Source organism: Schistocerca piceifrons, unplaced genomic scaffold (assembly GCF_021461385.2).
Source record: "Schistocerca piceifrons isolate TAMUIC-IGC-003096 unplaced genomic scaffold, iqSchPice1.1 HiC_scaffold_608, whole genome shotgun sequence".
NCBI classification, from domain to species: domain Eukaryota; kingdom Metazoa; phylum Arthropoda; class Insecta; order Orthoptera; family Acrididae; genus Schistocerca; species Schistocerca piceifrons.
In genome coordinates, this window is record NW_025728849.1 from 1 (window position 1) to 26,235 (window position 26,235).

Sequence of the window (26,235 nt, forward strand, 5' to 3'; positions counted from 1 at the left end):
TTTCGCTTTGGGGAAAGGCTTCGCGTCCGGGACAGTGACAGCTGAGACATGTATCGCCCTCTCGTCGGTTCTGTTGATGTGGGCGATCATTTTTCTCGCTGCCGCCCATATTTCCCCGCTCTCTCTGCAGCCAAAACGATGCTCGATGGTGTCGGTCTGGTTGCAGAGGCTCGCAGTTTGGGGATTCCCGCATTTTTATGCGTGCCAGTTTTTCGTTTGTCGGCACTGTTTTGTGGATGATTTTATACCACGTGTCCCTGGCGTGCTCAGGAAGTGTCCGTTCCGAGACATTCTTCCAGACCTGTGGCCAGTCATGGTCTGGAAAACTCGTCTCTATTTTGGACTTTCTTGCCTTCCCCCTCAGAGCGCTGTAGATGTTCCTCGCCGTTCTTTGCTGTGGGTTGGCAACGACCGCGGTGATGTAACTCTTGTCGATTGCCATCTGTTTTATGTGCCGCAACTTGAATGGTATGTTCGTAGTGTCTACAGGAGCCTCTTCAGATTCAGGTTTATATTGGTTTATCAGGCTGGACGTTATACTGTTGTTGTTCTGGTTTGCCATTTTCATCGCACGGGTGTAGAAGCAGTGCCGCGCATTTCGTCTTAACGTCAGTCAGACCAAGTCCGCCTTCGTCCCTTGACAGGAAACACGTCGCCTGGGAGACCTTGAAGATTTCCCGCCTCCACAGCAAGTAGTACGCCGCACTTCCTATCGCTCGCGCAATTTCCGTCGGAGCACATAGTATTTGCGCCATGTACCACGCTTTCGACAGGATTGTTTCGTTTACTAACTGCACTCTTTGGCTCAGCGTCAGGTTCCGGTTCGCGTGTATCCTCACGAGCCCTCTCGTTGTGTTCAAGACGCTGCGCCAGTTTTGTGCTGCCATTTTCAAAGGGCACTGCTGTAGTTCCACTCCGAGTGCCCTATGGTTGTTTGTCACTCGGTACCACTGTCTCGCTGGTCGCAGTCTGCCGTTGCCTATTGGTAGTAGCACTGTCTTCGTCGGATTCGTTTTGGCACCTGAAGCCTTTTCGAAGGATTCCATGATAGGCTGGATTATTCCTAGTTCTTCTTCGTTTTGGATGAATATGCCCATGTCGTCAACATAGGCCGTGCATACGATGTTTGTTGCACCCATTGTGTATCCTCCGATTTCGGCTGTTAGTTTTCGTAGTAGTGGGTCGAGGGCTATTGTGAAAAGTGCCATCGATAATGGACATCCTTGCCTGACGGATCTTCCCAGTCTTATTGACTTGGAAGTCCATCCGTTTACTGTTATTTTTGAAGGTGGCATTTGTAATGACGTTCTTGATTGTTCTTCCGAATTTTGGTCCGAATCCGAGGCGTGCGAGCACCCGGTGTTCCCAGGCGGTCACCCATCCAAGTACTAACCGGGCCCGATGTTGCTTAACTTCGGTGATCGGACGAGAACCGGTGTATTCAACATGGTATGGCCGTTGGCGCCCTTATACTGTAGCCGCACGACAGAAGACGCCTCTGCCTCTTCTCCCAACACACACAATCGCAGTTTTCGGTGACACATTTGACGCAGAGCACGTCCTTCCGCAACAGCTGGAGCCTCGAAGGCGGCGCCGAGTGCGCGTCCGGCGTCTCAGAGGCGTCTGCCGGACTGGCGGGCGCGCCCGCGCCGCCACTTGCGTGAGACACGCGGCTGCTCGGTGCGCCGCCCGTCATTCGTTTCGCTTGGTGCGTGCGGCGCGGGCGACGCATCTTGTTCCCGTTATCCGGCGGGGGGCTGTGCGGGGTGTAGCAGTGTCCTGCTGGAGGGCGCCCCCGGCAGCTTCCTCACCTGACACACGCCGCGCGGCTCGCGTCCAGGTATTTGCGTGATCTGTGCAGTGCATTCGCACCTCTCCCCTTCCGTCCCGACTTGTCCCGACTTTGCTCGACTGCCGCTCGCTGCCGCTCGGGTCGTGGCCCATATGACAGCACAAGCACGAGAAACATCTGCGAGACGGCCGTGGGCCTAACGGGCGTGTCCGAGACGCCGTTTGCGGCCAGTAGACCTGTGCAAAGGTGCGAAAACAGGGACACAAGGCCACAGGAGGGTCGCCAAAGCATCCTTCTCTTCTAGCGACGAAAGATACATTTTTGTTTACAAGTTTGCAGTCGTACGCTGCTACAAAACAATAAGCAGCCCTGACGTATTTCAGAACATATCTGTCGGTTCATACCGTTTTGTTATCTTCAGGCACTTTTAAGAAATCTTCCTTGGCACATTCTTCTTCCAACTGAGGCCATTCATATCGTATGTTATGTTTATTACAGTCATTTATTTTCATTTTTTTTTTTTTTTTTTTCCTTCTGTGGAGTTTTGCACTGCTACGAAACAGTAGGTGGCCCTGACTCATTTCAGGTCACATCTGTCGATTCGTAGTGTTTCGTTATTTTCAAGGCATTCCTAGCACGTTGAAAATGCTTAAGGAAGCACGTTTGTCGCAAAAGAAAGGTAGTATGAAAAGAGGGCTGGCAGGGATAGCGGCGTAAAAAGGAGAAAATGAAGGGGAGCCCAACAGCACCTTTTTTTTTTTTTTTTTTTAAACGTATATAAACTTTTATTTACAATTTTTAACAATTACATATCTTTACATGAAATTGTATATTTTTCTCGTTTTCAGTTCTGATTGTTCTTTTAGTAGTCTCTTGGCTTAGTTACAACACTTTTATTCACTGAGTGTCCTTTATATAAGTTTTTCCCTTCAATGTTTATGGTTTTTTTATACATAAAAAAGAAACTGCATTACTTTGATTTTTTTTATAAATTGAATTTAAATTAATTTTAAGTTTTTTTTTTTTTTCCCCCGTATGGTATTTGAATACACCTATTTTGGCATGTTCGCTATGTGTTTGCCAAAGGCTAAAGGAGAATATGGGCCAGAACATCTATGTGCATAAATGATGAATGGGGAAGTTATTTAGTGTACTGTGTGAGAGTGGACGCAACAGTTCCACGGAAAATTTGGGGCAGAGAAAGTCTAAAGTTAGAATTTTTGTAAATCGCAAAGGGGTATGCAACGTTTTGGCACATGATGCGCCGAACTTTATAAATGTATATAACTATATCTATACACACGGATACATCAAAGGAATAAACACAGACAAACACAAAAAAAACCTACAAAACAACAACAAAAAAATGATTATAGAAGAGAGAGAGAGAGACAGAGAGAGAGAGAGAGAGAGAGAGAGAGAGAGAGAGAGGGGAAAAAAAAACGTACCTTGAATGGAGATGGCGAGAGTACACATTAATTACATGAAATACACTGTTTGACATTTCGCTGTTACCTTGGAACACGTCTTGTATCCTTTGCACTAAATTAAAAACTGATCATTTCCTTTTGCCTGCTTTATTTGGCTATTGGGCACTGGACACTGTATGGCTATGATTGGCACACGTCACTCTCACTTTGGCACTGCTACACGTACCCACTTTCACTCTGCGCGCATTTTCACAACACTTTCGCAATGCACCACTCTTGCCGTCGGGGCTTTGGAGGGATTGTTGGGCGAAGTCCTCAGCGACTGGGGTGTGGGTGTTGTGGGAGGGCGTCGGTCACGTCGTGTTGAAGGCGTCTCGGAAGGCGGCGTCCAGCGGGACCTGCAGGAAGTTCTGGAAGGTCTCTCGGTACTTGGAGCGTTGTTTGGCCCTCCTGTGTTCCTCCCACAGGTCCGTGAGGAACTGCGCCTTGTCGGTCTGCCGTTTCGTGACGATGGCGTGTGCCGTCATGGCGATGATCCACATTGTGGCCAGGCGTTTCGCTTTGGGGAAAGGCTTCGCGTCCGGGACAGTGACAGCTGAGACATGTATCGCCCTCTCGTCGGTTCTGTTGATGTGGGCGATCATTTTTCTCGCTGCCGCCCATATTTCCCCGCTCTCTCTGCAGCCAAAACGATGCTCGATGGTGTCGGTCTGGTTGCAGAGCTCGCAGTTTGGGGATTCCCGCATTTTTATGCGTGCCAGTTTTTCGTTTGTCGGCACTGTTTTGTGGATGATTTTATACCACGTGTCCCTGGCGTGGCTCAGGAAGTGTCCGTTCCGAGACATTCTTCCAGACCTGTGGCCAGTCATGGTCTGGAAAACTCGTCTCTATTTTGGACTTTCTTGCCTTCCCCCTCAGAGCGCTGTAGATGTTCCTCGCCGTTCTTTGCTGTGGGTTGGCAACGACCGCGGTGATGTAACTCTTGTCGATTGCCATCTGTTTTATGTGCCGCAACTTGAATGGTATGTTCGTAGTGTCTACAGGAGCCTCTTCAGATTCAGGTTTATATTGGTTTATCAGGCTGGACGTTATACTGTTGTTGTTCTGGTTTGCCATTTTCATCGCACGGTGTAGAAGCAGTGCCGCGCATTTCGTCTTAACGTCAGTCAGACCAAGTCCCGCCTTCGTCCCTTGACAGGAAACACGTCGCCTGGAGACCTTGAAGATTTCCCGCCTCCACAGCAAGTAGTACGCCGCACTTCCTATCGCTCGCGCAATTTCCGTCGGAGCACATAGTATTTGCGCCATGTACCACGCTTTCGACAGGATTGTTTCGTTTACTAACTGCACTCTTTGGCTCAGCGTCAGGTTCCGGTTCGCGTGTATCCTCACGAGCCCTCTCGTTGTGTTCAAGACGCTGCGCCAGTTTTGTGCTGCCATTTTCAAAGGGCACTGCTGTAGTTCCACTCCGAGTGCCCTATGGTTGTTTGTCACTCGGTACCACTGTCTCGCTGGTCGCAGTCTGCCGTTGCCTATTGGTAGTAGCACTGTCTTCGTCGGATTCGTTTTGGCACCTGAAGCCTTTTCGAAGGATTCCATGATAGGCTGGATTATTCCTAGTTCTTCTTCGTTTTGGATGAATATGCCCATGTCGTCAGCATAGGCCGTGCATACGATGTTTGTTGCACCCATTGTGTATCCTCCGATTTCGGCTGTTAGTTTTCGTAGTAGTGGGTCGAGGGCTATTGTGAAAAGTGCCATCGATAATGGACATCCTTGCCTGACGGATCTTCCCAGTCTTATTGACTTGGAAGTCCATCCGTTTACTGTTATTTTTGAGGTGGCATTTGTAATGACGTTCTTGATTGTTCTTCCGAATTTTGGTCCGAATCCGAGGCGTGCGAGCACCCGGTGTTCCCAGGCGGTCACCCCATCCAAGTACTAACCGGGCCCGATGTTGCTTAACTTCGGTGATCGGACGAGAACCGGTGTATTCAACATGGTATGGCCGTTGGCGCCCTTATACTGTAGCCGCACGACAGAAGACGCCTCTGCCTCTTCTCCCAACACACACAATCGCAGTTTTCGGTGACACATTTGACGCAGAGCACGTCCTTCCGCAACAGCTGGAGCCTCGAAGGCGGCGCCGAGTGCGCGTCCGGCGTCTCAGAGGCGTCTGCCGGACTGGCGGGGCGCGCCGCGCCGCCACTTGCGTGAGACACGCGGCTGCTCGGTGCGCCGCCCGTCATTCGTTTCGCTTGGTGCGTGCGGCGCGGGCGACGCATCTTGTTCCCGTTATCCGGCGGGGGGCTGTGCGGGGTGTAGCAGTGTCCTGCTGGAGGGCGCCCCCCGGCAGCTTCCTCACCTGACACACGCCGCGCGGCTCGCGTCCAGGTATTTGCGTGATCTGTGCAGTGCATTCGCACCTCTCCCCTTCCGTCCCGACTTGTCCCGACTTTGCTCGACTGCCGCTCGCTGCCGCTCGGGTCGTGGCCCATATGACAGCACAAGCACGAGAAACAATCTGCGAGACGGCCGTGGGCCTAACGGGCGTGTCCGAGACGCCGTTTGCGGCCAGTAGACCTGTGCAAAGGTGCGAAAACAGGGACACAAGGCACAGGAGGGTCGCCAAAGCATCCTTCTCTTCTAGCGACGAAAGATACATTTTTGTTTACAAGTTTGCAGTCGTACGCTGCTACAAAACAATAAGCAGCCCTGACGTATTTCAGAACATATCTGTCCGGTTCATACCGTTTTGTTATCTTCAGGCACTTTTAAGAAATCTTCCTTGGCACATTCTTCTTCCAACTGAGGCCATTCATATCGTATGTTATGTTTATTACAGTCATTTATTTTCATTTTTTTTTTTTTTTTTTTTCCTTCTGTGGAGTTTTGCACTGCTACGAAAACAGTAGGTGGCCCTGACTCATTTCAGGTCACATCTGTCGATTCGTAGTGTTTCGTTATTTTCAAGGCATTCCTAGCACGTTGAAAATGCTTAAGGAAGCACGTTTGTCGCAAAAGAAAGGTAGTATGAAAAGAGGGCTGGCAGGGATAGCGGCGTAAAAAGGAGAAAATGAAGGGGAGCCAACAGCACCTTTTTTTTTTTTTTTTTTTTAAACGTATATAAACTTTTATTTACAATTTTTAACAATTACATATCTTTACATGAAATTGTATATTTTCTCGTTTTCAGTTCTGATTGTTCTTTTAGTAGTCTCTTGGCTTAGTTACAACACTTTTATTCACTGAGTGTCCTTTATATAAGTTTTTCCCTTCAATGTTTATGGTTTTTTATACATAAAAAAGAAACTGCATTACTTTGATTTTTTTTATAAATTGAATTTAAATTAATTTTAAGTTTTTTTTTTTTTCCCCCGTATGGTATTTGAATACACCTATTTTGGCATGTTCGCTATGTGTTTGCCAAAGGCTAAAGGAGAATATGGGCCAGAACATCTATGTGCATAAATGATGAATGGGGAAGTTATTTAGTGTACTGTGTGAGAGTGGACGCAACAGTTCCACGGAAAATTTGGGGCAGAGAAAGTCTAAAGTTAGAATTTTTGTAAATCGCAAAGGGGTATGCAACGTTTTGGCACATGATGCGCCGAACTTTATAAATGTATATAACTATATCTATACACACGGATACATCAAAGGAATAAACACAGACAAACACAAAAAAAACCTACAAAACAACAACAAAAAAAATGATTATAGAAGAGAGAGAGAGAGACAGAGAGAGAGAGAGAGAGAGAGAGAGGAGAGAGAGAGAGGGGAAAAAAAAACGTACCTTGAATGGAGATGGCGAGAGTACACATTAATTACATGAAATACACTGTTTGACATTTCGCTGTTACCTTGGAACACGTCTTGTATCCTTTGCACTAAATTAAAAACTGATCATTTCCTTTTGCCTGCTTTATTTGGCTATTGGGCACTGGACACTGTATGGCTATGATTGGCACACGTCACTCTCACTTTGGCACTGCTACACGTACCCACTTTCACTCTGCGCGCATTTTCACAACACTTTCGCAATGCACCACTCTTGCCGTCGGGGCTTTGGAGGGATTGTTGGGCGAAGTCCCTCAGCGACTGGGGTGTGGGTGTTGTGGGAGGGCGTCGGTCACGTCGTGTTGAAGGCGTCTCGGAAGGCGGCGTCCAGCGGGACCTGCAGGAAGTTCTGGAAGGTCTCTCGGTACTTGGAGCGTTGTTTGGCCCTCCCTGTGTTCCTCCCACAGGTCCGTGAGGAACTGCGCTTGTCGGTCTGCCGTTTCGTGACGATGGCGTGTGCCGTCATGGCGATGATCCACATTGTGGCCAGGCGTTTCGCTTTGGGGAAAGGCTTCGCGTCCGGGACAGTGACAGCTGAGACATGTATCGCCCTCTCGTCGGTTCTGTTGATGTGGGGCGATCATTTTTCTCGCTGCCGCCCATATTTCCCCGCTCTCTCTGCAGCCAAAACGATGCTCGATGGTGTCGGTCTGGTTGCAGAGCTCGCAGTTTGGGGATTTCCCGCATTTTTATGCGTGCCAGTTTTTCGTTTGTCGGCACTGTTTTGTGGATGATTTTATACCACGTGTCCCTGGCGTGCTCAGGAAGTGTCCGTTCCGAGACATTCTTCCAGACCTGTGGCCAGTCATGGTCTGGAAAACTCGTCTCTATTTTGGACTTTCTTGCCTTCCCCCTCAGAGCGCTGTAGATGTTCCTCGCCGTTCTTTGCTGTGGGTTGGCAACGACCGCGGTGATGTAACTCTTGTCGATTGCCATCTGTTTTATGTGCCGCAACTTGAATGGTATGTTCGTAGTGTCTACAGGAGCCTCTTCAGATTCAGGTTTATATTGGTTTATCAGGCTGGACGTTATACTGTTGTTGTTCTGGTTTGCCATTTTCATCGCACGGTGTAGAAGCAGTGCCGCGCATTTCGTCTTAACGTCAGTCAGACCAAGTCCGCCTTCGTCCCTTGACAGGAAACACGTCGCCTGGGAGACCTTGAAGATTTCCCGCCTCCACAGCAAGTAGTACGCCGCACTTCCTATCGCTCGCGCAATTTCCGTCGGAGCACATAGTATTTGCGCCATGTACCACGCTTTCGACAGGATTGTTTCGTTTACTAACTGCACTCTTTGGCTCAGCGTCAGGTTCCGGTTCGCGTGTATCCTCACGAGCCCTCTCGTTGTGTTCAAGACGCTGCGCCAGTTTTGTGCTGCCATTTTCAAAGGGCACTGCTGTAGTTCCACTCCGAGTGCCCTATGGTTGTTTGTCACTCGGTACCACTGTCTCGCTGGTCGCAGTCTGCCGTTGCCTATTGGTAGTAGCACTGTCTTCGTCGGATTCGTTTTGGCACCTGAAGCCTTTTCGAAGGATTCCATGATAGGCTGGATTATTCCTAGTTCTTCTTCGTTTTGGATGAATATGCCCATGTCGTCAGCATAGGCCGTGCATACGATGTTTGTTGCACCCATTGTGTATCCTCCGATTTCGGCTGTTAGTTTTCGTAGTAGTGGGTCGAGGGCTATTGTGAAAAGTGCCATCGATAATGGACATCCTTGCCTGACGGATCTTCCCAGTCTTATTGACTTGGAAGTCCATCCGTTTACTGTTATTTTTGAGGTGGCATTTGTAATGACGTTCTTGATTGTTCTTCCGAATTTTGGTCCGAATCCGAGGCGTGCGAGCACCCGGTGTTCCCAGGCGGTCACCCATCCAAGTACTAACCGGGCCCGATGTTGCTTAACTTCGGTGATCGGACGAGAACCGGTGTATTCAACATGGTATGGCCGTTGGCGCCCTTATACTGTAGCCGCACGACAGAAGACGCCTCTGCCTCTTCTCCCAACACACACAATCGCAGTTTTCGGTGACACATTTGACGCAGAGCACGTCCTTCCGCAACAGCTGGAGCCTCGAAGGCGGCGCCGAGTGCGCGTCCGGCGTCTCAGAGGCGTCTGCCGGACTGGCGGGCGCGCCGCGCCGCCACTTGCGTGAGACACGCGGCTGCTCGGTGCGCCGCCCGTCATTCGTTTCGCTTGGTGCGTGCGGCGCGGGCGACGCATCTTGTTCCCGTTATCCGGCGGGGGGCTGTGCGGGGTGTAGCAGTGTCCTGCTGGAGGGCGCCCCCGGCAGCTTCCTCACCTGACACACGCCGCGCGGCTCGCGTCCAGGTATTTGCGTGATCTGTGCAGTGCATTCGCACCTCTCCCCTTCCGTCCCGACTTGTCCCGACTTTGCTCGACTGCCGCTCGCTGCCGCTCGGGTCGTGGCCCATATGACAGCACAAGCACGAGAAACATCTGCGAGACGGCCGTGGGCCTAACGGGCGTGTCCGAGACGCCGTTTGCGGCCAGTAGACCTGTGCAAAGGTGCGAAAACAGGGACACAAGGCACAGGAGGGTCGCCAAAGCATCCTTCTCTTCTAGCGACGAAAGATACATTTTTGTTTACAAGTTTGCAGTCGTACGCTGCTACAAAACAATAAGCAGCCCTGACGTATTTCAGAACATATCTGTCGGTTCATACCGTTTTGTTATCTTCAGGCACTTTTAAGAAATCTTCCTTGGCACATTCTTCTTCCAACTGAGGCCATTCATATCGTATGTTATGTTTATTACAGTCATTTATTTTCATTTTTTTTTTTTTTTTTTTTCCTTCTGTGGAGTTTTGCACTGCTACGAAACAGTAGGTGGCCCTGACTCATTTCAGGTCACATCTGTCGATTCGTAGTGTTTCGTTATTTTCAAGGCATTCCTAGCACGTTGAAAATGCTTAAGGAAGCACGTTTGTCGCAAAAGAAAGGTAGTATGAAAAGAGGGCTGGCAGGGATAGCGGCGTAAAAAGGAGAAAATGAAGGGGAGCCAACAGCACCTTTTTTTTTTTTTTTTTTTAAACGTATATAAACTTTTATTTACAATTTTTAACAATTACATATCTTTACATGAAATTGTATATTTTCTCGTTTTCAGTTCTGATTGTTCTTTTAGTAGTCTCTTGGCTTAGTTACAACACTTTTATTCACTGAGTGTCCTTTATATAAGTTTTTCCCTTCAATGTTTATGGTTTTTTATACATAAAAAAGAAACTGCATTACTTTGATTTTTTTTATAAATTGAATTTAAATTAATTTTAAGTTTTTTTTTTTTTCCCCCGTATGGTATTTGAATACACCTATTTTGGCATGTTCGCTATGTGTTTGCCAAAGGCTAAAGGAGAATATGGGCCAGAACATCTATGTGCATAAATGATGAATGGGGAAGTTATTTAGTGTACTGTGTGAGAGTGGACGCAACAGTTCCACGGAAAATTTGGGGCAGAGAAAGTCTAAAGTTAGAATTTTTGTAAATCGCAAAGGGGTATGCAACGTTTTGGCACATGATGCGCCGAACTTTATAAATGTATATAACTATATCTATACACACGGATACATCAAAGGAATAAACACAGACAAACACAAAAAAAACCTACAAAACAACAACAAAAAAAATGATTATAGAAGAGAGAGAGAGAGACAGAGAGAGAGAGAGAGAGAGAGAGAGAGAGAGAGAGAGAGGGGAAAAAAAAACGTACCTTGAATGGAGATGGCGAGAGTACACATTAATTACATGAAATACACTGTTTGACATTTCGCTGTTACCTTGGAACACGTCTTGTATCCTTTGCACTAAATTAAAAACTGATCATTTCCTTTTGCCTGCTTTATTTGGCTATTGGGCACTGGACACTGTATGGCTATGATTGGCACACGTCACTCTCACTTTGGCACTGCTACACGTACCCACTTTCACTCTGCGCGCATTTTCACAACACTTTCGCAATGCACCACTCTTGCCGTCGGGGCTTTGGAGGGATTGTTGGGCGAAGTCCTCAGCGACTGGGGTGTGGGTGTTGTGGGAGGGCGTCGGTCACGTCGTGTTGAAGGCGTCTCGGAAGGCGGCGTCCAGCGGGACCTGCAGGAAGTTCTGGAAGGTCTCTCGGTACTTGGAGCGTTGTTTGGCCCTCCTGTGTTCCTCCCACAGGTCCGTGAGGAACTGCGCCTTGTCGGTCTGCCGTTTCGTGACGATGGCGTGTGCCGTCATGGCGATGATCCACATTGTGGCCAGGCGTTTCGCTTTGGGGAAAGGCTTCGCGTCCGGGACAGTGACAGCTGAGACATGTATCGCCCTCTCGTCGGTTCTGTTGATGTGGGCGATCATTTTTCTCGCTGCCGCCCATATTTCCCCGCTCTCTCTGCAGCCAAAACGATGCTCGATGGTGTCGGTCTGGTTGCAGAGCTCGCAGTTTGGGGATTCCCGCATTTTTATGCGTGCCAGTTTTTCGTTTGTCGGCACTGTTTTGTGGATGATTTTATACCACGTGTCCCTGGCGTGCTCAGGAAGTGTCCGTTCCGAGACATTCTTCCAGACCTGTGGCCAGTCATGGTCTGGAAAACTCGTCTCTATTTTGGACTTTCTTGCCTTCCCCCTCAGAGCGCTGTAGATGTTCCTCGCCGTTCTTTGCTGTGGGTTGGCAACGACCGCGGTGATGTAACTCTTGTCGATTGCCATCTGTTTTATGTGCCGCAACTTGAATGGTATGTTCGTAGTGTCTACAGGAGCCTCTTCAGATTCAGGTTTATATTGGTTTATCAGGCTGGACGTTATACTGTTGTTGTTCTGGTTTGCCATTTTCATCGCACGGTGTAGAAGCAGTGCCGCGCATTTCGTCTTAACGTCAGTCAGACCAAGTCCGCCTTCGTCCCTTGACAGGAAACACGTCGCCTGGGAGACCTTGAAGATTTCCCGCCTCCACAGCAAGTAGTACGCCGCACTTCCTATCGCTCGCGCAATTTCCGTCGGAGCACATAGTATTTGCGCCATGTACCACGCTTTCGACAGGATTGTTTCGTTTACTAACTGCACTCTTTGGCTCAGCGTCAGGTTCCGGTTCGCGTGTATCCTCACGAGCCCTCTCGTTGTGTTCAAGACGCTGCGCCAGTTTTGTGCTGCCATTTTCAAAGGGCACTGCTGTAGTTCCACTCCGAGTGCCCTATGGTTGTTTGTCACTCGGTACCACTGTCTCGCTGGTCGCAGTCTGCCGTTGCCTATTGGTAGTAGCACTGTCTTCGTCGGATTCGTTTTGGCACCTGAAGCCTTTTCGAAGGATTCCATGATAGGCTGGATTATTCCTAGTTCTTCTTCGTTTTGGATGAATATGCCCATGTCGTCAGCATAGGCCGTGCATACGATGTTTGTTGCACCCATTGTGTATCCTCCGATTTCGGCTGTTAGTTTTCGTAGTAGTGGGTCGAGGGCTATTGTGAAAAGTGCCATCGATAATGGACATCCTTGCCTGACGGATCTTCCCAGTCTTATTGACTTGGAAGTCCATCCGTTTACTGTTATTTTTGAGGTGGCATTTGTAATGACGTTCTTGATTGTTCTTCCGAATTTTGGTCCGAATCCGAGGCGTGCGAGCACCCGGTGTTCCCAGGCGGTCACCCATCCAAGTACTAACCGGGCCCGATGTTGCTTAACTTCGGTGATCGGACGAGAACCGGTGTATTCAACATGGTATGGCCGTTGGCGCCCTTATACTGTAGCCGCACGACAGAAGACGCCTCTGCCTCTTCTCCCAACACACACAATCGCAGTTTTCGGTGACACATTTGACGCAGAGCACGTCCTTCCGCAACAGCTGGAGCCTCGAAGGCGGCGCCGAGTGCGCGTCCGGCGTCTCAGAGGCGTCTGCCGGACTGGCGGGCGCGCCGCGCCGCCACTTGCGTGAGACACGCGGCTGCTCGGTGCGCCGCCCGTCATTCGTTTCGCTTGGTGCGTGCGGCGCGGGCGACGCATCTTGTTCCCGTTATCCGGCGGGGGGCTGTGCGGGGTGTAGCAGTGTCCTGCTGGAGGGCGCCCCCGGCAGCTTCCTCACCTGACACACGCCGCGCGGCTCGCGTCCAGGTATTTGCGTGATCTGTGCAGTGCATTCGCACCTCTCCCCTTCCGTCCCGACTTGTCCCGACTTTGCTCGACTGCCGCTCGCTGCCGCTCGGGTCGTGGCCCATATGACAGCACAAGCACGAGAAACATCTGCGAGACGGCCGTGGGCCTAACGGGCGTGTCCGAGACGCCGTTTGCGGCCAGTAGACCTGTGCAAAGGTGCGAAAACAGGGACACAAGGCACAGGAGGGTCGCCAAAGCATCCTTCTCTTCTAGCGACGAAAGATACATTTTTGTTTACAAGTTTGCAGTCGTACGCTGCTACAAAACAATAAGCAGCCCTGACGTATTTCAGAACATATCTGTCGGTTCATACCGTTTTGTTATCTTCAGGCACTTTTAAGAAATCTTCCTTGGCACATTCTTCTTCCAACTGAGGCCATTCATATCGTATGTTATGTTTATTACAGTCATTTATTTTCATTTTTTTTTTTTTTTTTTTTCCTTCTGTGGAGTTTTGCACTGCTACGAAACAGTAGGTGGCCCTGACTCATTTCAGGTCACATCTGTCGATTCGTAGTGTTTCGTTATTTTCAAGGCATTCCTAGCACGTTGAAAATGCTTAAGGAAGCACGTTTGTCGCAAAAGAAAGGTAGTATGAAAAGAGGGCTGGCAGGGATAGCGGCGTAAAAAGGAGAAAATGAAGGGGAGCCAACAGCACCTTTTTTTTTTTTTTTTTTTAAACGTATATAAACTTTTATTTACAATTTTTAACAATTACATATCTTTACATGAAATTGTATATTTTCTCGTTTTCAGTTCTGATTGTTCTTTTAGTAGTCTCTTGGCTTAGTTACAACACTTTTATTCACTGAGTGTCCTTTATATAAGTTTTTCCCTTCAATGTTTATGGTTTTTTATACATAAAAAAGAAACTGCATTACTTTGATTTTTTTTATAAATTGAATTTAAATTAATTTTAAGTTTTTTTTTTTTTCCCCCGTATGGTATTTGAATACACCTATTTTGGCATGTTCGCTATGTGTTTGCCAAAGGCTAAAGGAGAATATGGGCCAGAACATCTATGTGCATAAATGATGAATGGGGAAGTTATTTAGTGTACTGTGTGAGAGTGGACGCAACAGTTCCACGGAAAATTTGGGGCAGAGAAAGTCTAAAGTTAGAATTTTTGTAAATCGCAAAGGGGTATGCAACGTTTTGGCACATGATGCGCCGAACTTTATAAATGTATATAACTATATCTATACACACGGATACATCAAAGGAATAAACACAGACAAACACAAAAAAAACCTACAAAACAACAACAAAAAAAATGATTATAGAAGAGAGAGAGAGAGACAGAGAGAGAGAGAGAGAGAGAGAGAGAGAGAGAGAGAGGGGAAAAAAAAACGTACCTTGAATGGAGATGGCGAGAGTACACATTAATTACATGAAATACACTGTTTGACATTTCGCTGTTACCTTGGAACACGTCTTGTATCCTTTGCACTAAATTAAAAACTGATCATTTCCTTTTGCCTGCTTTATTTGGCTATTGGGCACTGGACACTGTATGGCTATGATTGGCACACGTCACTCTCACTTTGGCACTGCTACACGTACCCACTTTCACTCTGCGCGCATTTTCACAACACTTTCGCAATGCACCACTCTTGCCGTCGGGGCTTTGGAGGGATTGTTGGGCGAAGTCCTCAGCGACTGGGGTGTGGGTGTTGTGGGAGGGCGTCGGTCACGTCGTGTTGAAGGCGTCTCGGAAGGCGGCGTCCAGCGGGACCTGCAGGAAGTTCTGGAAGGTCTCTCGGTACTTGGAGCGTTGTTTGGCCCTCCTGTGTTCCTCCCACAGGTCCGTGAGGAACTGCGCCTTGTCGGTCTGCCGTTTCGTGACGATGGCGTGTGCCGTCATGGCGATGATCCACATTGTGGCCAGGCGTTTCGCTTTGGGGAAAGGCTTCGCGTCCGGGACAGTGACAGCTGAGACATGTATCGCCCTCTCGTCGGTTCTGTTGATGTGGGCGATCATTTTTCTCGCTGCCGCCCATATTTCCCCGCTCTCTCTGCAGCCAAAACGATGCTCGATGGTGTCGGTCTGGTTGCAGAGCTCGCAGTTTGGGGATTCCCGCATTTTTATGCGTGCCAGTTTTTCGTTTGTCGGCACTGTTTTGTGGATGATTTTATACCACGTGTCCCTGGCGTGCTCAGGAAGTGTCCGTTCCGAGACATTCTTCCAGACCTGTGGCCAGTCATGGTCTGGAAAACTCGTCTCTATTTTGGACTTTCTTGCCTTCCCCCTCAGAGCGCTGTAGATGTTCCTCGCCGTTCTTTGCTGTGGGTTGGCAACGACCGCGGTGATGTAACTCTTGTCGATTGCCATCTGTTTTATGTGCCGCAACTTGAATGGTATGTTCGTAGTGTCTACAGGAGCCTCTTCAGATTCAGGTTTATATTGGTTTATCAGGCTGGACGTTATACTGTTGTTGTTCTGGTTTGCCATTTTCATCGCACGGTGTAGAAGCAGTGCCGCGCATTTCGTCTTAACGTCAGTCAGACCAAGTCCGCCTTCGTCCCTTGACAGGAAACACGTCGCCTGGGAGACCTTGAAGATTTCCCGCCTCCACAGCAAGTAGTACGCCGCACTTCCTATCGCTCGCGCAATTTCCGTCGGAGCACATAGTATTTGCGCCATGTACCACGCTTTCGACAGGATTGTTTCGTTTACTAACTGCACTCTTTGGCTCAGCGTCAGGTTCCGGTTCGCGTGTATCCTCACGAGCCCTCTCGTTGTGTTCAAGACGCTGCGCCAGTTTTGTGCTGCCATTTTCAAAGGGCACTGCTGTAGTTCCACTCCGAGTGCCCTATGGTTGTTTGTCACTCGGTACCACTGTCTCGCTGGTCGCAGTCTGCCGTTGCCTATTGGTAGTAGCACTGTCTTCGTCGGATTCGTTTTGGCACCTGAAGCCTTTTCGAAGGATTCCATGATAGGCTGGATTATTCCTAGTTCTTCTTCGTTTTGGATGAATATGCCCATGTCGTCAGCATAGGCCGTGCATACGATGTTTGTTGCACCCATTGTGTATCCTCCGATTTCGGCTGTTAGTTTTCGTAGTAGTGGGTCGAGGGCTATTGTGAAAAGTGCCATCGATAATGGACATCCTTGCCTGACGGATCTTCCCAGTCTTATTGACTTGGAAGTCCATCCGTTTACTGTTATTTTTGAGGTGGCATTTGTAATGACGTTCTTGATTGTTCTTCCGAATTTTGGTCCGAATCCGAGGCGTGCGAGCACCCGGTGTTCCCAGGCGGTCACCCATCCAAGTACTAACCGGGCCCGATGTTGCTTAACTTCGGTGATCGGACGAGAACCGGTGTATTCAACATGGTATGGCCGTTGGCGCCCTTATACTGTAGCCGCACGACAGAAGACGCCTCTGCCTCTTCTCCCAACACACACAATCGCAGTTTTCGGTGACACATTTGACGCAGAGCACGTCCTTCCGCAACAGCTGGAGCCTCGAAGGCGGCGCCGAGTGCGCGTCCGGCGTCTCAGAGGCGTCTGCCGGACTGGCGGGCGCGCCGCGCCGCCACTTGCGTGAGACACGCGGCTGCTCGGTGCGCCGCCCGTCATTCGTTTCGCTTGGTGCGTGCGGCGCGGGCGACGCATCTTGTTCCCGTTATCCGGCGGGGGGCTGTGCGGGGTGTAGCAGTGTCCTGCTGGAGGGCGCCCCCGGCAGCTTCCTCACCTGACACACGCCGCGCGGCTCGCGTCCAGGTATTTGCGTGATCTGTGCAGTGCATTCGCACCTCTCCCCTTCCGTCCCGACTTGTCCCGACTTTGCTCGACTGCCGCTCGCTGCCGCTCGGGTCGTGGCCCATATGACAGCACAAGCACGAGAAACATCTGCGAGACGGCCGTGGGCCTAACGGGCGTGTCCGAGACGCCGTTTGCGGCCAGTAGACCTGTGCAAAGGTGCGAAAACAGGGACACAAGGCACAGGAGGGTCGCCAAAGCATCCTTCTCTTCTAGCGACGAAAGATACATTTTTGTTTACAAGTTTGCAGTCGTACGCTGCTACAAAACAATAAGCAGCCCTGACGTATTTCAGAACATATCTGTCGGTTCATACCGTTTTGTTATCTTCAGGCACTTTTAAGAAATCTTCCTTGGCACATTCTTCTTCCAACTGAGGCCATTCATATCGTATGTTATGTTTATTACAGTCATTTATTTTCATTTTTTTTTTTTTTTTTTTTCCTTCTGTGGAGTTTTGCACTGCTACGAAACAGTAGGTGGCCCTGACTCATTTCAGGTCACATCTGTCGATTCGTAGTGTTTCGTTATTTTCAAGGCATTCCTAGCACGTTGAAAATGCTTAAGGAAGCACGTTTGTCGCAAAAGAAAGGTAGTATGAAAAGAGGGCTGGCAGGGATAGCGGCGTAAAAAGGAGAAAATGAAGGGGAGCCAACAGCACCTTTTTTTTTTTTTTTTTTTAAACGTATATAAACTTTTATTTACAATTTTTAACAATTACATATCTTTACATGAAATTGTATATTTTCTCGTTTTCAGTTCTGATTGTTCTTTTAGTAGTCTCTTGGCTTAGTTACAACACTTTTATTCACTGAGTGTCCTTTATATAAGTTTTTCCCTTCAATGTTTATGGTTTTTTATACATAAAAAAGAAACTGCATTACTTTGATTTTTTTTATAAATTGAATTTAAATTAATTTTAAGTTTTTTTTTTTTTCCCCCGTATGGTATTTGAATACACCTATTTTGGCATGTTCGCTATGTGTTTGCCAAAGGCTAAAGGAGAATATGGGCCAGAACATCTATGTGCATAAATGATGAATGGGGAAGTTATTTAGTGTACTGTGTGAGAGTGGACGCAACAGTTCCACGGAAAATTTGGGGCAGAGAAAGTCTAAAGTTAGAATTTTTGTAAATCGCAAAGGGGTATGCAACGTTTTGGCACATGATGCGCCGAACTTTATAAATGTATATAACTATATCTATACACACGGATACATCAAAGGAATAAACACAGACAAACACAAAAAAAACCTACAAAACAACAACAAAAAAAATGATTATAGAAGAGAGAGAGAGAGACAGAGAGAGAGAGAGAGAGAGAGAGAGAGAGAGAGAGAGGGGAAAAAAAAACGTACCTTGAATGGAGATGGCGAGAGTACACATTAATTACATGAAATACACTGTTTGACATTTCGCTGTTACCTTGGAACACGTCTTGTATCCTTTGCACTAAATTAAAAACTGATCATTTCCTTTTGCCTGCTTTATTTGGCTATTGGGCACTGGACACTGTATGGCTATGATTGGCACACGTCACTCTCACTTTGGCACTGCTACACGTACCCACTTTCACTCTGCGCGCATTTTCACAACACTTTCGCAATGCACCACTCTTGCCGTCGGGGCTTTGGAGGGATTGTTGGGCGAAGTCCTCAGCGACTGGGGTGTGGGTGTTGTGGGAGGGCGTCGGTCACGTCGTGTTGAAGGCGTCTCGGAAGGCGGCGTCCAGCGGGACCTGCAGGAAGTTCTGGAAGGTCTCTCGGTACTTGGAGCGTTGTTTGGCCCTCCTGTGTTCCTCCCACAGGTCCGTGAGGAACTGCGCCTTGTCGGTCTGCCGTTTCGTGACGATGGCGTGTGCCGTCATGGCGATGATCCACATTGTGGCCAGGCGTTTCGCTTTGGGGAAAGGCTTCGCGTCCGGGACAGTGACAGCTGAGACATGTATCGCCCTCTCGTCGGTTCTGTTGATGTGGGCGATCATTTTTCTCGCTGCCGCCCATATTTCCCCGCTCTCTCTGCAGCCAAAACGATGCTCGATGGTGTCGGTCTGGTTGCAGAGCTCGCAGTTTGGGGATTCCCGCATTTTTATGCGTGCCAGTTTTTCGTTTGTCGGCACTGTTTTGTGGATGATTTTATACCACGTGTCCCTGGCGTGCTCAGGAAGTGTCCGTTCCGAGACATTCTTCCAGACCTGTGGCCAGTCATGGTCTGGAAAACTCGTCTCTATTTTGGACTTTCTTGCCTTCCCCCTCAGAGCGCTGTAGATGTTCCTCGCCGTTCTTTGCTGTGGGTTGGCAACGACCGCGGTGATGTAACTCTTGTCGATTGCCATCTGTTTTATGTGCCGCAACTTGAATGGTATGTTCGTAGTGTCTACAGGAGCCTCTTCAGATTCAGGTTTATATTGGTTTATCAGGCTGGACGTTATACTGTTGTTGTTCTGGTTTGCCATTTTCATCGCACGGTGTAGAAGCAGTGCCGCGCATTTCGTCTTAACGTCAGTCAGACCAAGTCCGCCTTCGTCCCTTGACAGGAAACACGTCGCCTGGGAGACCTTGAAGATTTCCCGCCTCCACAGCAAGTAGTACGCCGCACTTCCTATCGCTCGCGCAATTTCCGTCGGAGCACATAGTATTTGCGCCATGTACCACGCTTTCGACAGGATTGTTTCGTTTACTAACTGCACTCTTTGGCTCAGCGTCAGGTTCCGGTTCGCGTGTATCCTCACGAGCCCTCTCGTTGTGTTCAAGACGCTGCGCCAGTTTTGTGCTGCCATTTTCAAAGGGCACTGCTGTAGTTCCACTCCGAGTGCCCTATGGTTGTTTGTCACTCGGTACCACTGTCTCGCTGGTCGCAGTCTGCCGTTGCCTATTGGTAGTAGCACTGTCTTCGTCGGATTCGTTTTGGCACCTGAAGCCTTTTCGAAGGATTCCATGATAGGCTGGATTATTCCTAGTTCTTCTTCGTTTTGGATGAATATGCCCATGTCGTCAGCATAGGCCGTGCATACGATGTTTGTTGCACCCATTGTGTATCCTCCGATTTCGGCTGTTAGTTTTCGTAGTAGTGGGTCGAGGGCTATTGTGAAAAGTGCCATCGATAATGGACATCCTTGCCTGACGGATCTTCCCAGTCTTATTGACTTGGAAGTCCATCCGTTTACTGTTATTTTTGAGGTGGCATTTGTAATGACGTTCTTGATTGTTCTTCCGAATTTTGGTCCGAATCCGAGGCGTGCGAGCACCCGGTGTTCCCAGGCGGTCACCCATCCAAGTACTAACCGGGCCCGATGTTGCTTAACTTCGGTGATCGGACGAGAACCGGTGTATTCAACATGGTATGGCCGTTGGCGCCCTTATACTGTAGCCGCACGACAGAAGACGCCTCTGCCTCTTCTCCCAACACACACAATCGCAGTTTTCGGTGACACATTTGACGCAGAGCACGTCCTTCCGCAACAGCTGGAGCCTCGAAGGCGGCGCCGAGTGCGCGTCCGGCGTCTCAGAGGCGTCTGCCGGACTGGCGGGCGCGCCGCGCCGCCACTTGCGTGAGACACGCGGCTGCTCGGTGCGCCGCCCGTCATTCGTTTCGCTTGGTGCGTGCGGCGCGGGCGACGCATCTTGTTCCCGTTATCCGGCGGGGGGCTGTGCGGGGTGTAGCAGTGTCCTGCTGGAGGGCGCCCCCGGCAGCTTCCTCACCTGACACACGCCGCGCGGCTCGCGTCCAGGTATTTGCGTGATCTGTGCAGTGCATTCGCACCTCTCCCCTTCCGTCCCGACTTGTCCCGACTTTGCTCGACTGCCGCTCGCTGCCGCTCGGGTCGTGGCCCATATGACAGCACAAGCACGAGAAACATCTGCGAGACGGCCGTGGGCCTAACGGGCGTGTCCGAGACGCCGTTTGCGGCCAGTAGACCTGTGCAAAGGTGCGAAAACAGGGACACAAGGCACAGGAGGGTCGCCAAAGCATCCTTCTCTTCTAGCGACGAAAGATACATTTTTGTTTACAAGTTTGCAGTCGTACGCTGCTACAAAACAATAAGCAGCCCTGACGTATTTCAGAACATATCTGTCGGTTCATACCGTTTTGTTATCTTCAGGCACTTTTAAGAAATCTTCCTTGGCACATTCTTCTTCCAACTGAGGCCATTCATATCGTATGTTATGTTTATTACAGTCATTTATTTTCATTTTTTTTTTTTTTTTTCCTTCTGTGGAGTTTTGCACTGCTACGAAACAGTAGGTGGCCCTGACTCATTTCAGGTCACATCTGTCGATTCGTAGTGTTTCGTTATTTTCAAGGCATTCCTAGCACGTTGAAAATGCTTAAGGAAGCACGTATGTCGCAAAAGAAAGGTAGTATGAAAAGAGGGCTGGCAGGGATAGCGGCGTAAAAAGGAGAAAATGAAGGGGAGCCAACAGCACCTTTTTTTTTTTTTTTTTTTTTAAACGTATATAAACTTTTATTTACAATTTTTAACAATTACATATCTTTACATGAAATTGTATATTTTCTCGTTTTCAGTTCTGATTGTTCTTTTAGTAGTCTCTTGGCTTAGTTACAACACTTTTATTCACTGAGTGTCCTTTATATAAGTTATTCCCTTCAATGTTTATGGTTTTTTATACATAAAAAAGAAACTGCATTACTTTGATTTTTTTTATAAATTGAATTTAAATTAATTTTAAGTTTTTTTTTTTTTTTCCCCCCGTATGGTATTTGAATACACCTATTTTGGCATGTTCGCTATGTGTTTGCCAAAGGCTAAAGGAGAATATGGGCCAGAACATCTATGTGCATAAATGATGAATGGGGAAGTTATTTAGTGTACTGTGTGAGAGTGGACGCAACAGTTCCACGGAAAATTTGGGGCAGAGAAAGTCTAAAGTTAGAATTTTTGTAAATCGCAAAGGGGTATGCAACGTTTTGGCACATGATGCGCCGAACTTTATAAATGTATATAACTATATCTATACACACGGATACATCAAAGGAATAAACACAGACAAACACAAAAAAAACCTACAAAACAACAACAAAAAAAATGATTATAGAAGAGAGAGAGAGAGACAGAGAGAGAGAGAGAGAGAGAGAGAGAGAGAGAGAGGGGAAAAAAAAACGTACCTTGAATGGAGATGGCGAGAGTACACATTAATTACATGAAATACACTGTTTGACATTTCGCTGTTACCTTGGAACACGTCTTGTATCCTTTGCACTAAATTAAAAACTGATCATTTCCTTTTGCCTGCTTTATTTGGCTATTGGGCACTGGACACTGTATGGCTATGATTGGCACACGTCACTCTCACTTTGGCACTGCTACACGTACCCACTTTCACTCTGCGCGCATTTTCACAACACTTTCGCAATGCACCACTCTTGCCGTCGGGGCTTTGGAGGGATTGGTGGGCGAAGTCCTCAGCGACTGGGGTGTGGGTGTTGTGGGAGGGCGTCGGTCACGTCGTGTTGAAGGCGTCTCGGAAGGCGGCGTCCAGCGGGACCTGCAGGAAGTTCTGGAAGGTCTCTCGGTACTTGGAGCGTTGTTTGGCCCTCCTGTGTTCCTCCCACAGGTCCGTGAGGAACTGCGCCTTGTCGGTCTGCCGTTTCGTGACGATGGCGTGTGCCGTCATGGCGATGATCCACATTGTGGCCAGGCGTTTCGCTTTGGGGAAAGGCTTCGCGTCCGGGACAGTGACAGCTGAGACATGTATCGCCCTCTCGTCGGTTCTGTTGATGTGGGCGATCATTTTTCTCGCTGCCGCCCATATTTCCCCGCTCTCTCTGCAGCCAAAACGATGCTCGATGGTGTCGGTCTGGTTGCAGAGCTCGCAGTTTGGGGATTCCCGCATTTTTATGCGTGCCAGTTTTTCGTTTGTCGGCACTGTTTTGTGGATGATTTTATACCACGTGTCCCTGGCGTGCTCAGGAAGTGTCCGTTCCGAGACATTCTTCCAGACCTGTGGCCAGTCATGGTCTGGAAAACTCGTCTCTATTTTGGACTTTCTTGCCTTCCCCCTCAGAGCGCTGTAGATGTTCCTCGCCGTTCTTTGCTGTGGGTTGGCAACGACCGCGGTGATGTAACTCTTGTCGATTGCCATCTGTTTTATGTGCCGCAACTTGAATGGTATGTTCGTAGTGTCTACAGGAGCCTCTTCAGATTCAGGTTTATATTGGTTTATCAGGCTGGACGTTATACTGTTGTTGTTCTGGTTTGCCATTTTCATCGCACGGTGTAGAAGCAGTGCCGCGCATTTCGTCTTAACGTCAGTCAGACCAAGTCCGCCTTCGTCCCTTGACAGGAAACACGTCGCCTGGGAGACCTTGAAGATTTCCCGCCTCCACAGCAAGTAGTACGCCGCACTTCCTATCGCTCGCGCAATTTCCGTCGGAGCACATAGTATTTGCGCCATGTACCACGCTTTCGACAGGATTGTTTCGTTTACTAACTGCACTCTTTGGCTCAGCGTCAGGTTCCGGTTCGCGTGTATCCTCACGAGCCCTCTCGTTGTGTTCAAGACGCTGCGCCAGTTTTGTGCTGCCATTTTCAAAGGGCACTGCTGTAGTTCCACTCCGAGTGCCCTATGGTTGTTTGTCACTCGGTACCACTGTCTCGCTGGTCGCAGTCTGCCGTTGCCTATTGGTAGTAGCACTGTCTTCGTCGGATTCGTTTTGGCACCTGAAGCCTTTTCGAAGGATTCCATGATAGGCTGGATTATTCCTAGTTCTTCTTCGTTTTGGATGAATATGCCCATGTCGTCAGCATAGGCCGTGCATACGATGTTTGTTGCACCCATTGTGTATCCTCCGATTTCGGCTGTTAGTTTTCGTAGTAGTGGGTCGAGGGCTATTGTGAAAAGTGCCATCGATAATGGACATCCTTGCCTGACGGATCTTCCCAGTCTTATTGACTTGGAAGTCCATCCGTTTACTGTTATTTTTGAGGTGGCATTTGTAATGACGTTCTTGATTGTTCTTCCGAATTTTGGTCCGAATCCGAGGCGTGCGAGCACCCGGTGTTCCCAGGCGGTCACCCATCCAAGTACTAACCGGGCCCGATGTTGCTTAACTTCGGTGATCGGACGAGAACCGGTGTATTCAACATGGTATGGCCGTTGGCGCCCTTATACTGTAGCCGCACGACAGAAGACGCCTCTGCCTCTTCTCCCAACACACACAATCGCAGTTTTCGGTGACACATTTGACGCAGAGCACGTCCTTCCGCAACAGCTGGAGCCTCGAAGGCGGCGCCGAGTGCGCGTCCGGCGTCTCAGAGGCGTCTGCCGGACTGGCGGGCGCGCCGCGCCGCCACTTGCGTGAGACACGCGGCTGCTCGGTGCGCCGCCCGTCATTCGTTTCGCTTGGTGCGTGCGGCGCGGGCGACGCATCTTGTTCCCGTTATCCGGCGGGGGGCTGTGCGGGGTGTAGCAGTGTCCTGCTGGAGGGCGCCCCCGGCAGCTTCCTCACCTGACACACGCCGCGCGGCTCGCGTCCAGGTATTTGCGTGATCTGTGCAGTGCATTCGCACCTCTCCCCTTCCGTCCCGACTTGTCCCGACTTTGCTCGACTGCCGCTCGCTGCCGCTCGGGTCGTGGCCCATATGACAGCACAAGCACGAGAAACATCTGCGAGACGGCCGTGGGCCTAACGGGCGTGTCCGAGACGCCGTTTGCGGCCAGTAGACCTGTGCAAAGGTGCGAAAACAGGGACACAAGGCACAGGAGGGTCGCCAAAGCATCCTTCTCTTCTAGCGACGAAAGATACATTTTTGTTTACAAGTTTGCAGTCGTACGCTGCTACAAAACAATAAGCAGCCCTGACGTATTTCAGAACATATCTGTCGGTTCATACCGTTTTGTTATCTTCAGGCACTTTTAAGAAATCTTCCTTGGCACATTCTTCTTCCAACTGAGGCCATTCATATCGTATGTTATGTTTATTACAGTCATTTATTTTCATTTTTTTTTTTTTTTTTTCCTTCTGTGGAGTTTTGCACTGCTACGAAACAGTAGGTGGCCCTGACTCATTTCAGGTCACATCTGTCGATTCGTAGTGTTTCGTTATTTTCAAGGCATTCCTAGCACGTTGAAAATGCTTAAGGAAGCACGTTTGTCGCAAAAGAAAGGTAGTATGAAAAGAGGGCTGGCAGGGATAGCGGCGTAAAAAGGAGAAAATGAAGGGGAGCCAACAGCACCTTTTTTTTTTTTTTTTTTTTAAACGTATATAAACTTTTATTTACAATTTTTAACAATTACATATCTTTACATGAAATTGTATATTTTCTCGTTTTCAGTTCTGATTGTTCTTTTAGTAGTCTCTTGGCTTAGTTACAACACTTTTATTCACTGAGTGTCCTTTATATAAGTTTTTCCCTTCAATGTTTATGGTTTTTTATACATAAAAAAGAAACTGCATTACTTTGATTTTTTTTATAAATTGAATTTAAATTAATTTTAAGTTTTTTTTTTTTTTCCCCCGTATGGTATTTGAATACACCTATTTTGGCATGTTCGCTATGTGTTTGCCAAAGGCTAAAGGAGAATATGGGCCAGAACATCTATGTGCATAAATGATGAATGGGGAAGTTATTTAGTGTACTGTGTGAGAGTGGACGCAACAGTTCCACGGAAAATTTGGGGCAGAGAAAGTCTAAAGTTAGAATTTTTGTAAATCGCAAAGGGGTATGCAACGTTTTGGCACATGATGCGCCGAACTTTATAAATGTATATAACTATATCTATACACACGGATACATCAAAGGAATAAACACAGACAAACACAAAAAAAACCTACAAAACAACAACAAAAAAAATGATTATAGAAGAGAGAGAGAGAGACAGAGAGAGAGAGAGAGAGAGAGAGAGAGAGAGAGAGAGAGGGGAAAAAAAAACGTACCTTGAATGGAGATGGCGAGAGTACACATTAATTACATGAAATACACTGTTTGACATTTCGCTGTTACCTTGGAACACGTCTTGTATCCTTTGCACTAAATTAAAAACTGATCATTTCCTTTTGCCTGCTTTATTTGGCTATTGGGCACTGGACACTGTATGGCTATGATTGGCACACGTCACTCTCACTTTGGCACTGCTACACGTACCCACTTTCACTCTGCGCGCATTTTCACAACACTTTCGCAATGCACCACTCTTGCCGTCGGGGCTTTGGAGGGATTGGTGGGCGAAGTCCTCAGCGACTGGGGTGTGGGTGTTGTGGGAGGGCGTCGGTCACGTCGTGTTGAAGGCGTCTCGGAAGGC

At 48.5% G+C, this 26,235-nt stretch overlaps 6 non-coding genes and 1 pseudogene across 6 annotated transcripts; all 7 read right to left on the bottom strand.

Moving 5' to 3' along the window:
* Positions 1 to 1,343: 1,343 nt before the first annotated feature.
* Positions 1,344 to 1,463, bottom strand: LOC124762827. Its single transcript, XR_007012568.1, has one exon. It is a non-coding gene; the product is annotated as a 5S ribosomal RNA (ribosomal RNA).
* Positions 1,464 to 5,117: 3,654 nt separating this feature from the next.
* On the bottom strand, positions 5,118 to 5,238 carry LOC124762879 (annotated as a pseudogene).
* A 3,659-nt stretch (positions 5,239 to 8,897) lies between these two features.
* On the bottom strand, positions 8,898 to 9,017 carry LOC124762839. The gene has a single exon (XR_007012579.1). It is a non-coding gene; the product is annotated as a 5S ribosomal RNA (ribosomal RNA).
* A 3,651-nt stretch (positions 9,018 to 12,668) lies between these two features.
* LOC124762851 lies at positions 12,669 to 12,788 on the bottom strand. The gene has a single exon (XR_007012590.1). It is a non-coding gene; the product is annotated as a 5S ribosomal RNA (ribosomal RNA).
* Positions 12,789 to 16,437: 3,649 nt separating this feature from the next.
* On the bottom strand, positions 16,438 to 16,557 carry LOC124762863. Its single transcript, XR_007012601.1, has one exon. It is a non-coding gene; the product is annotated as a 5S ribosomal RNA (ribosomal RNA).
* Positions 16,558 to 20,206: 3,649 nt separating this feature from the next.
* Positions 20,207 to 20,326, bottom strand: LOC124762875. The gene has a single exon (XR_007012612.1). It is a non-coding gene; the product is annotated as a 5S ribosomal RNA (ribosomal RNA).
* Positions 20,327 to 23,975: 3,649 nt separating this feature from the next.
* LOC124762828 lies at positions 23,976 to 24,095 on the bottom strand. Its single transcript, XR_007012569.1, has one exon. It is a non-coding gene; the product is annotated as a 5S ribosomal RNA (ribosomal RNA).
* Between the last annotated feature and the right edge of the window lie 2,140 nt (positions 24,096 to 26,235).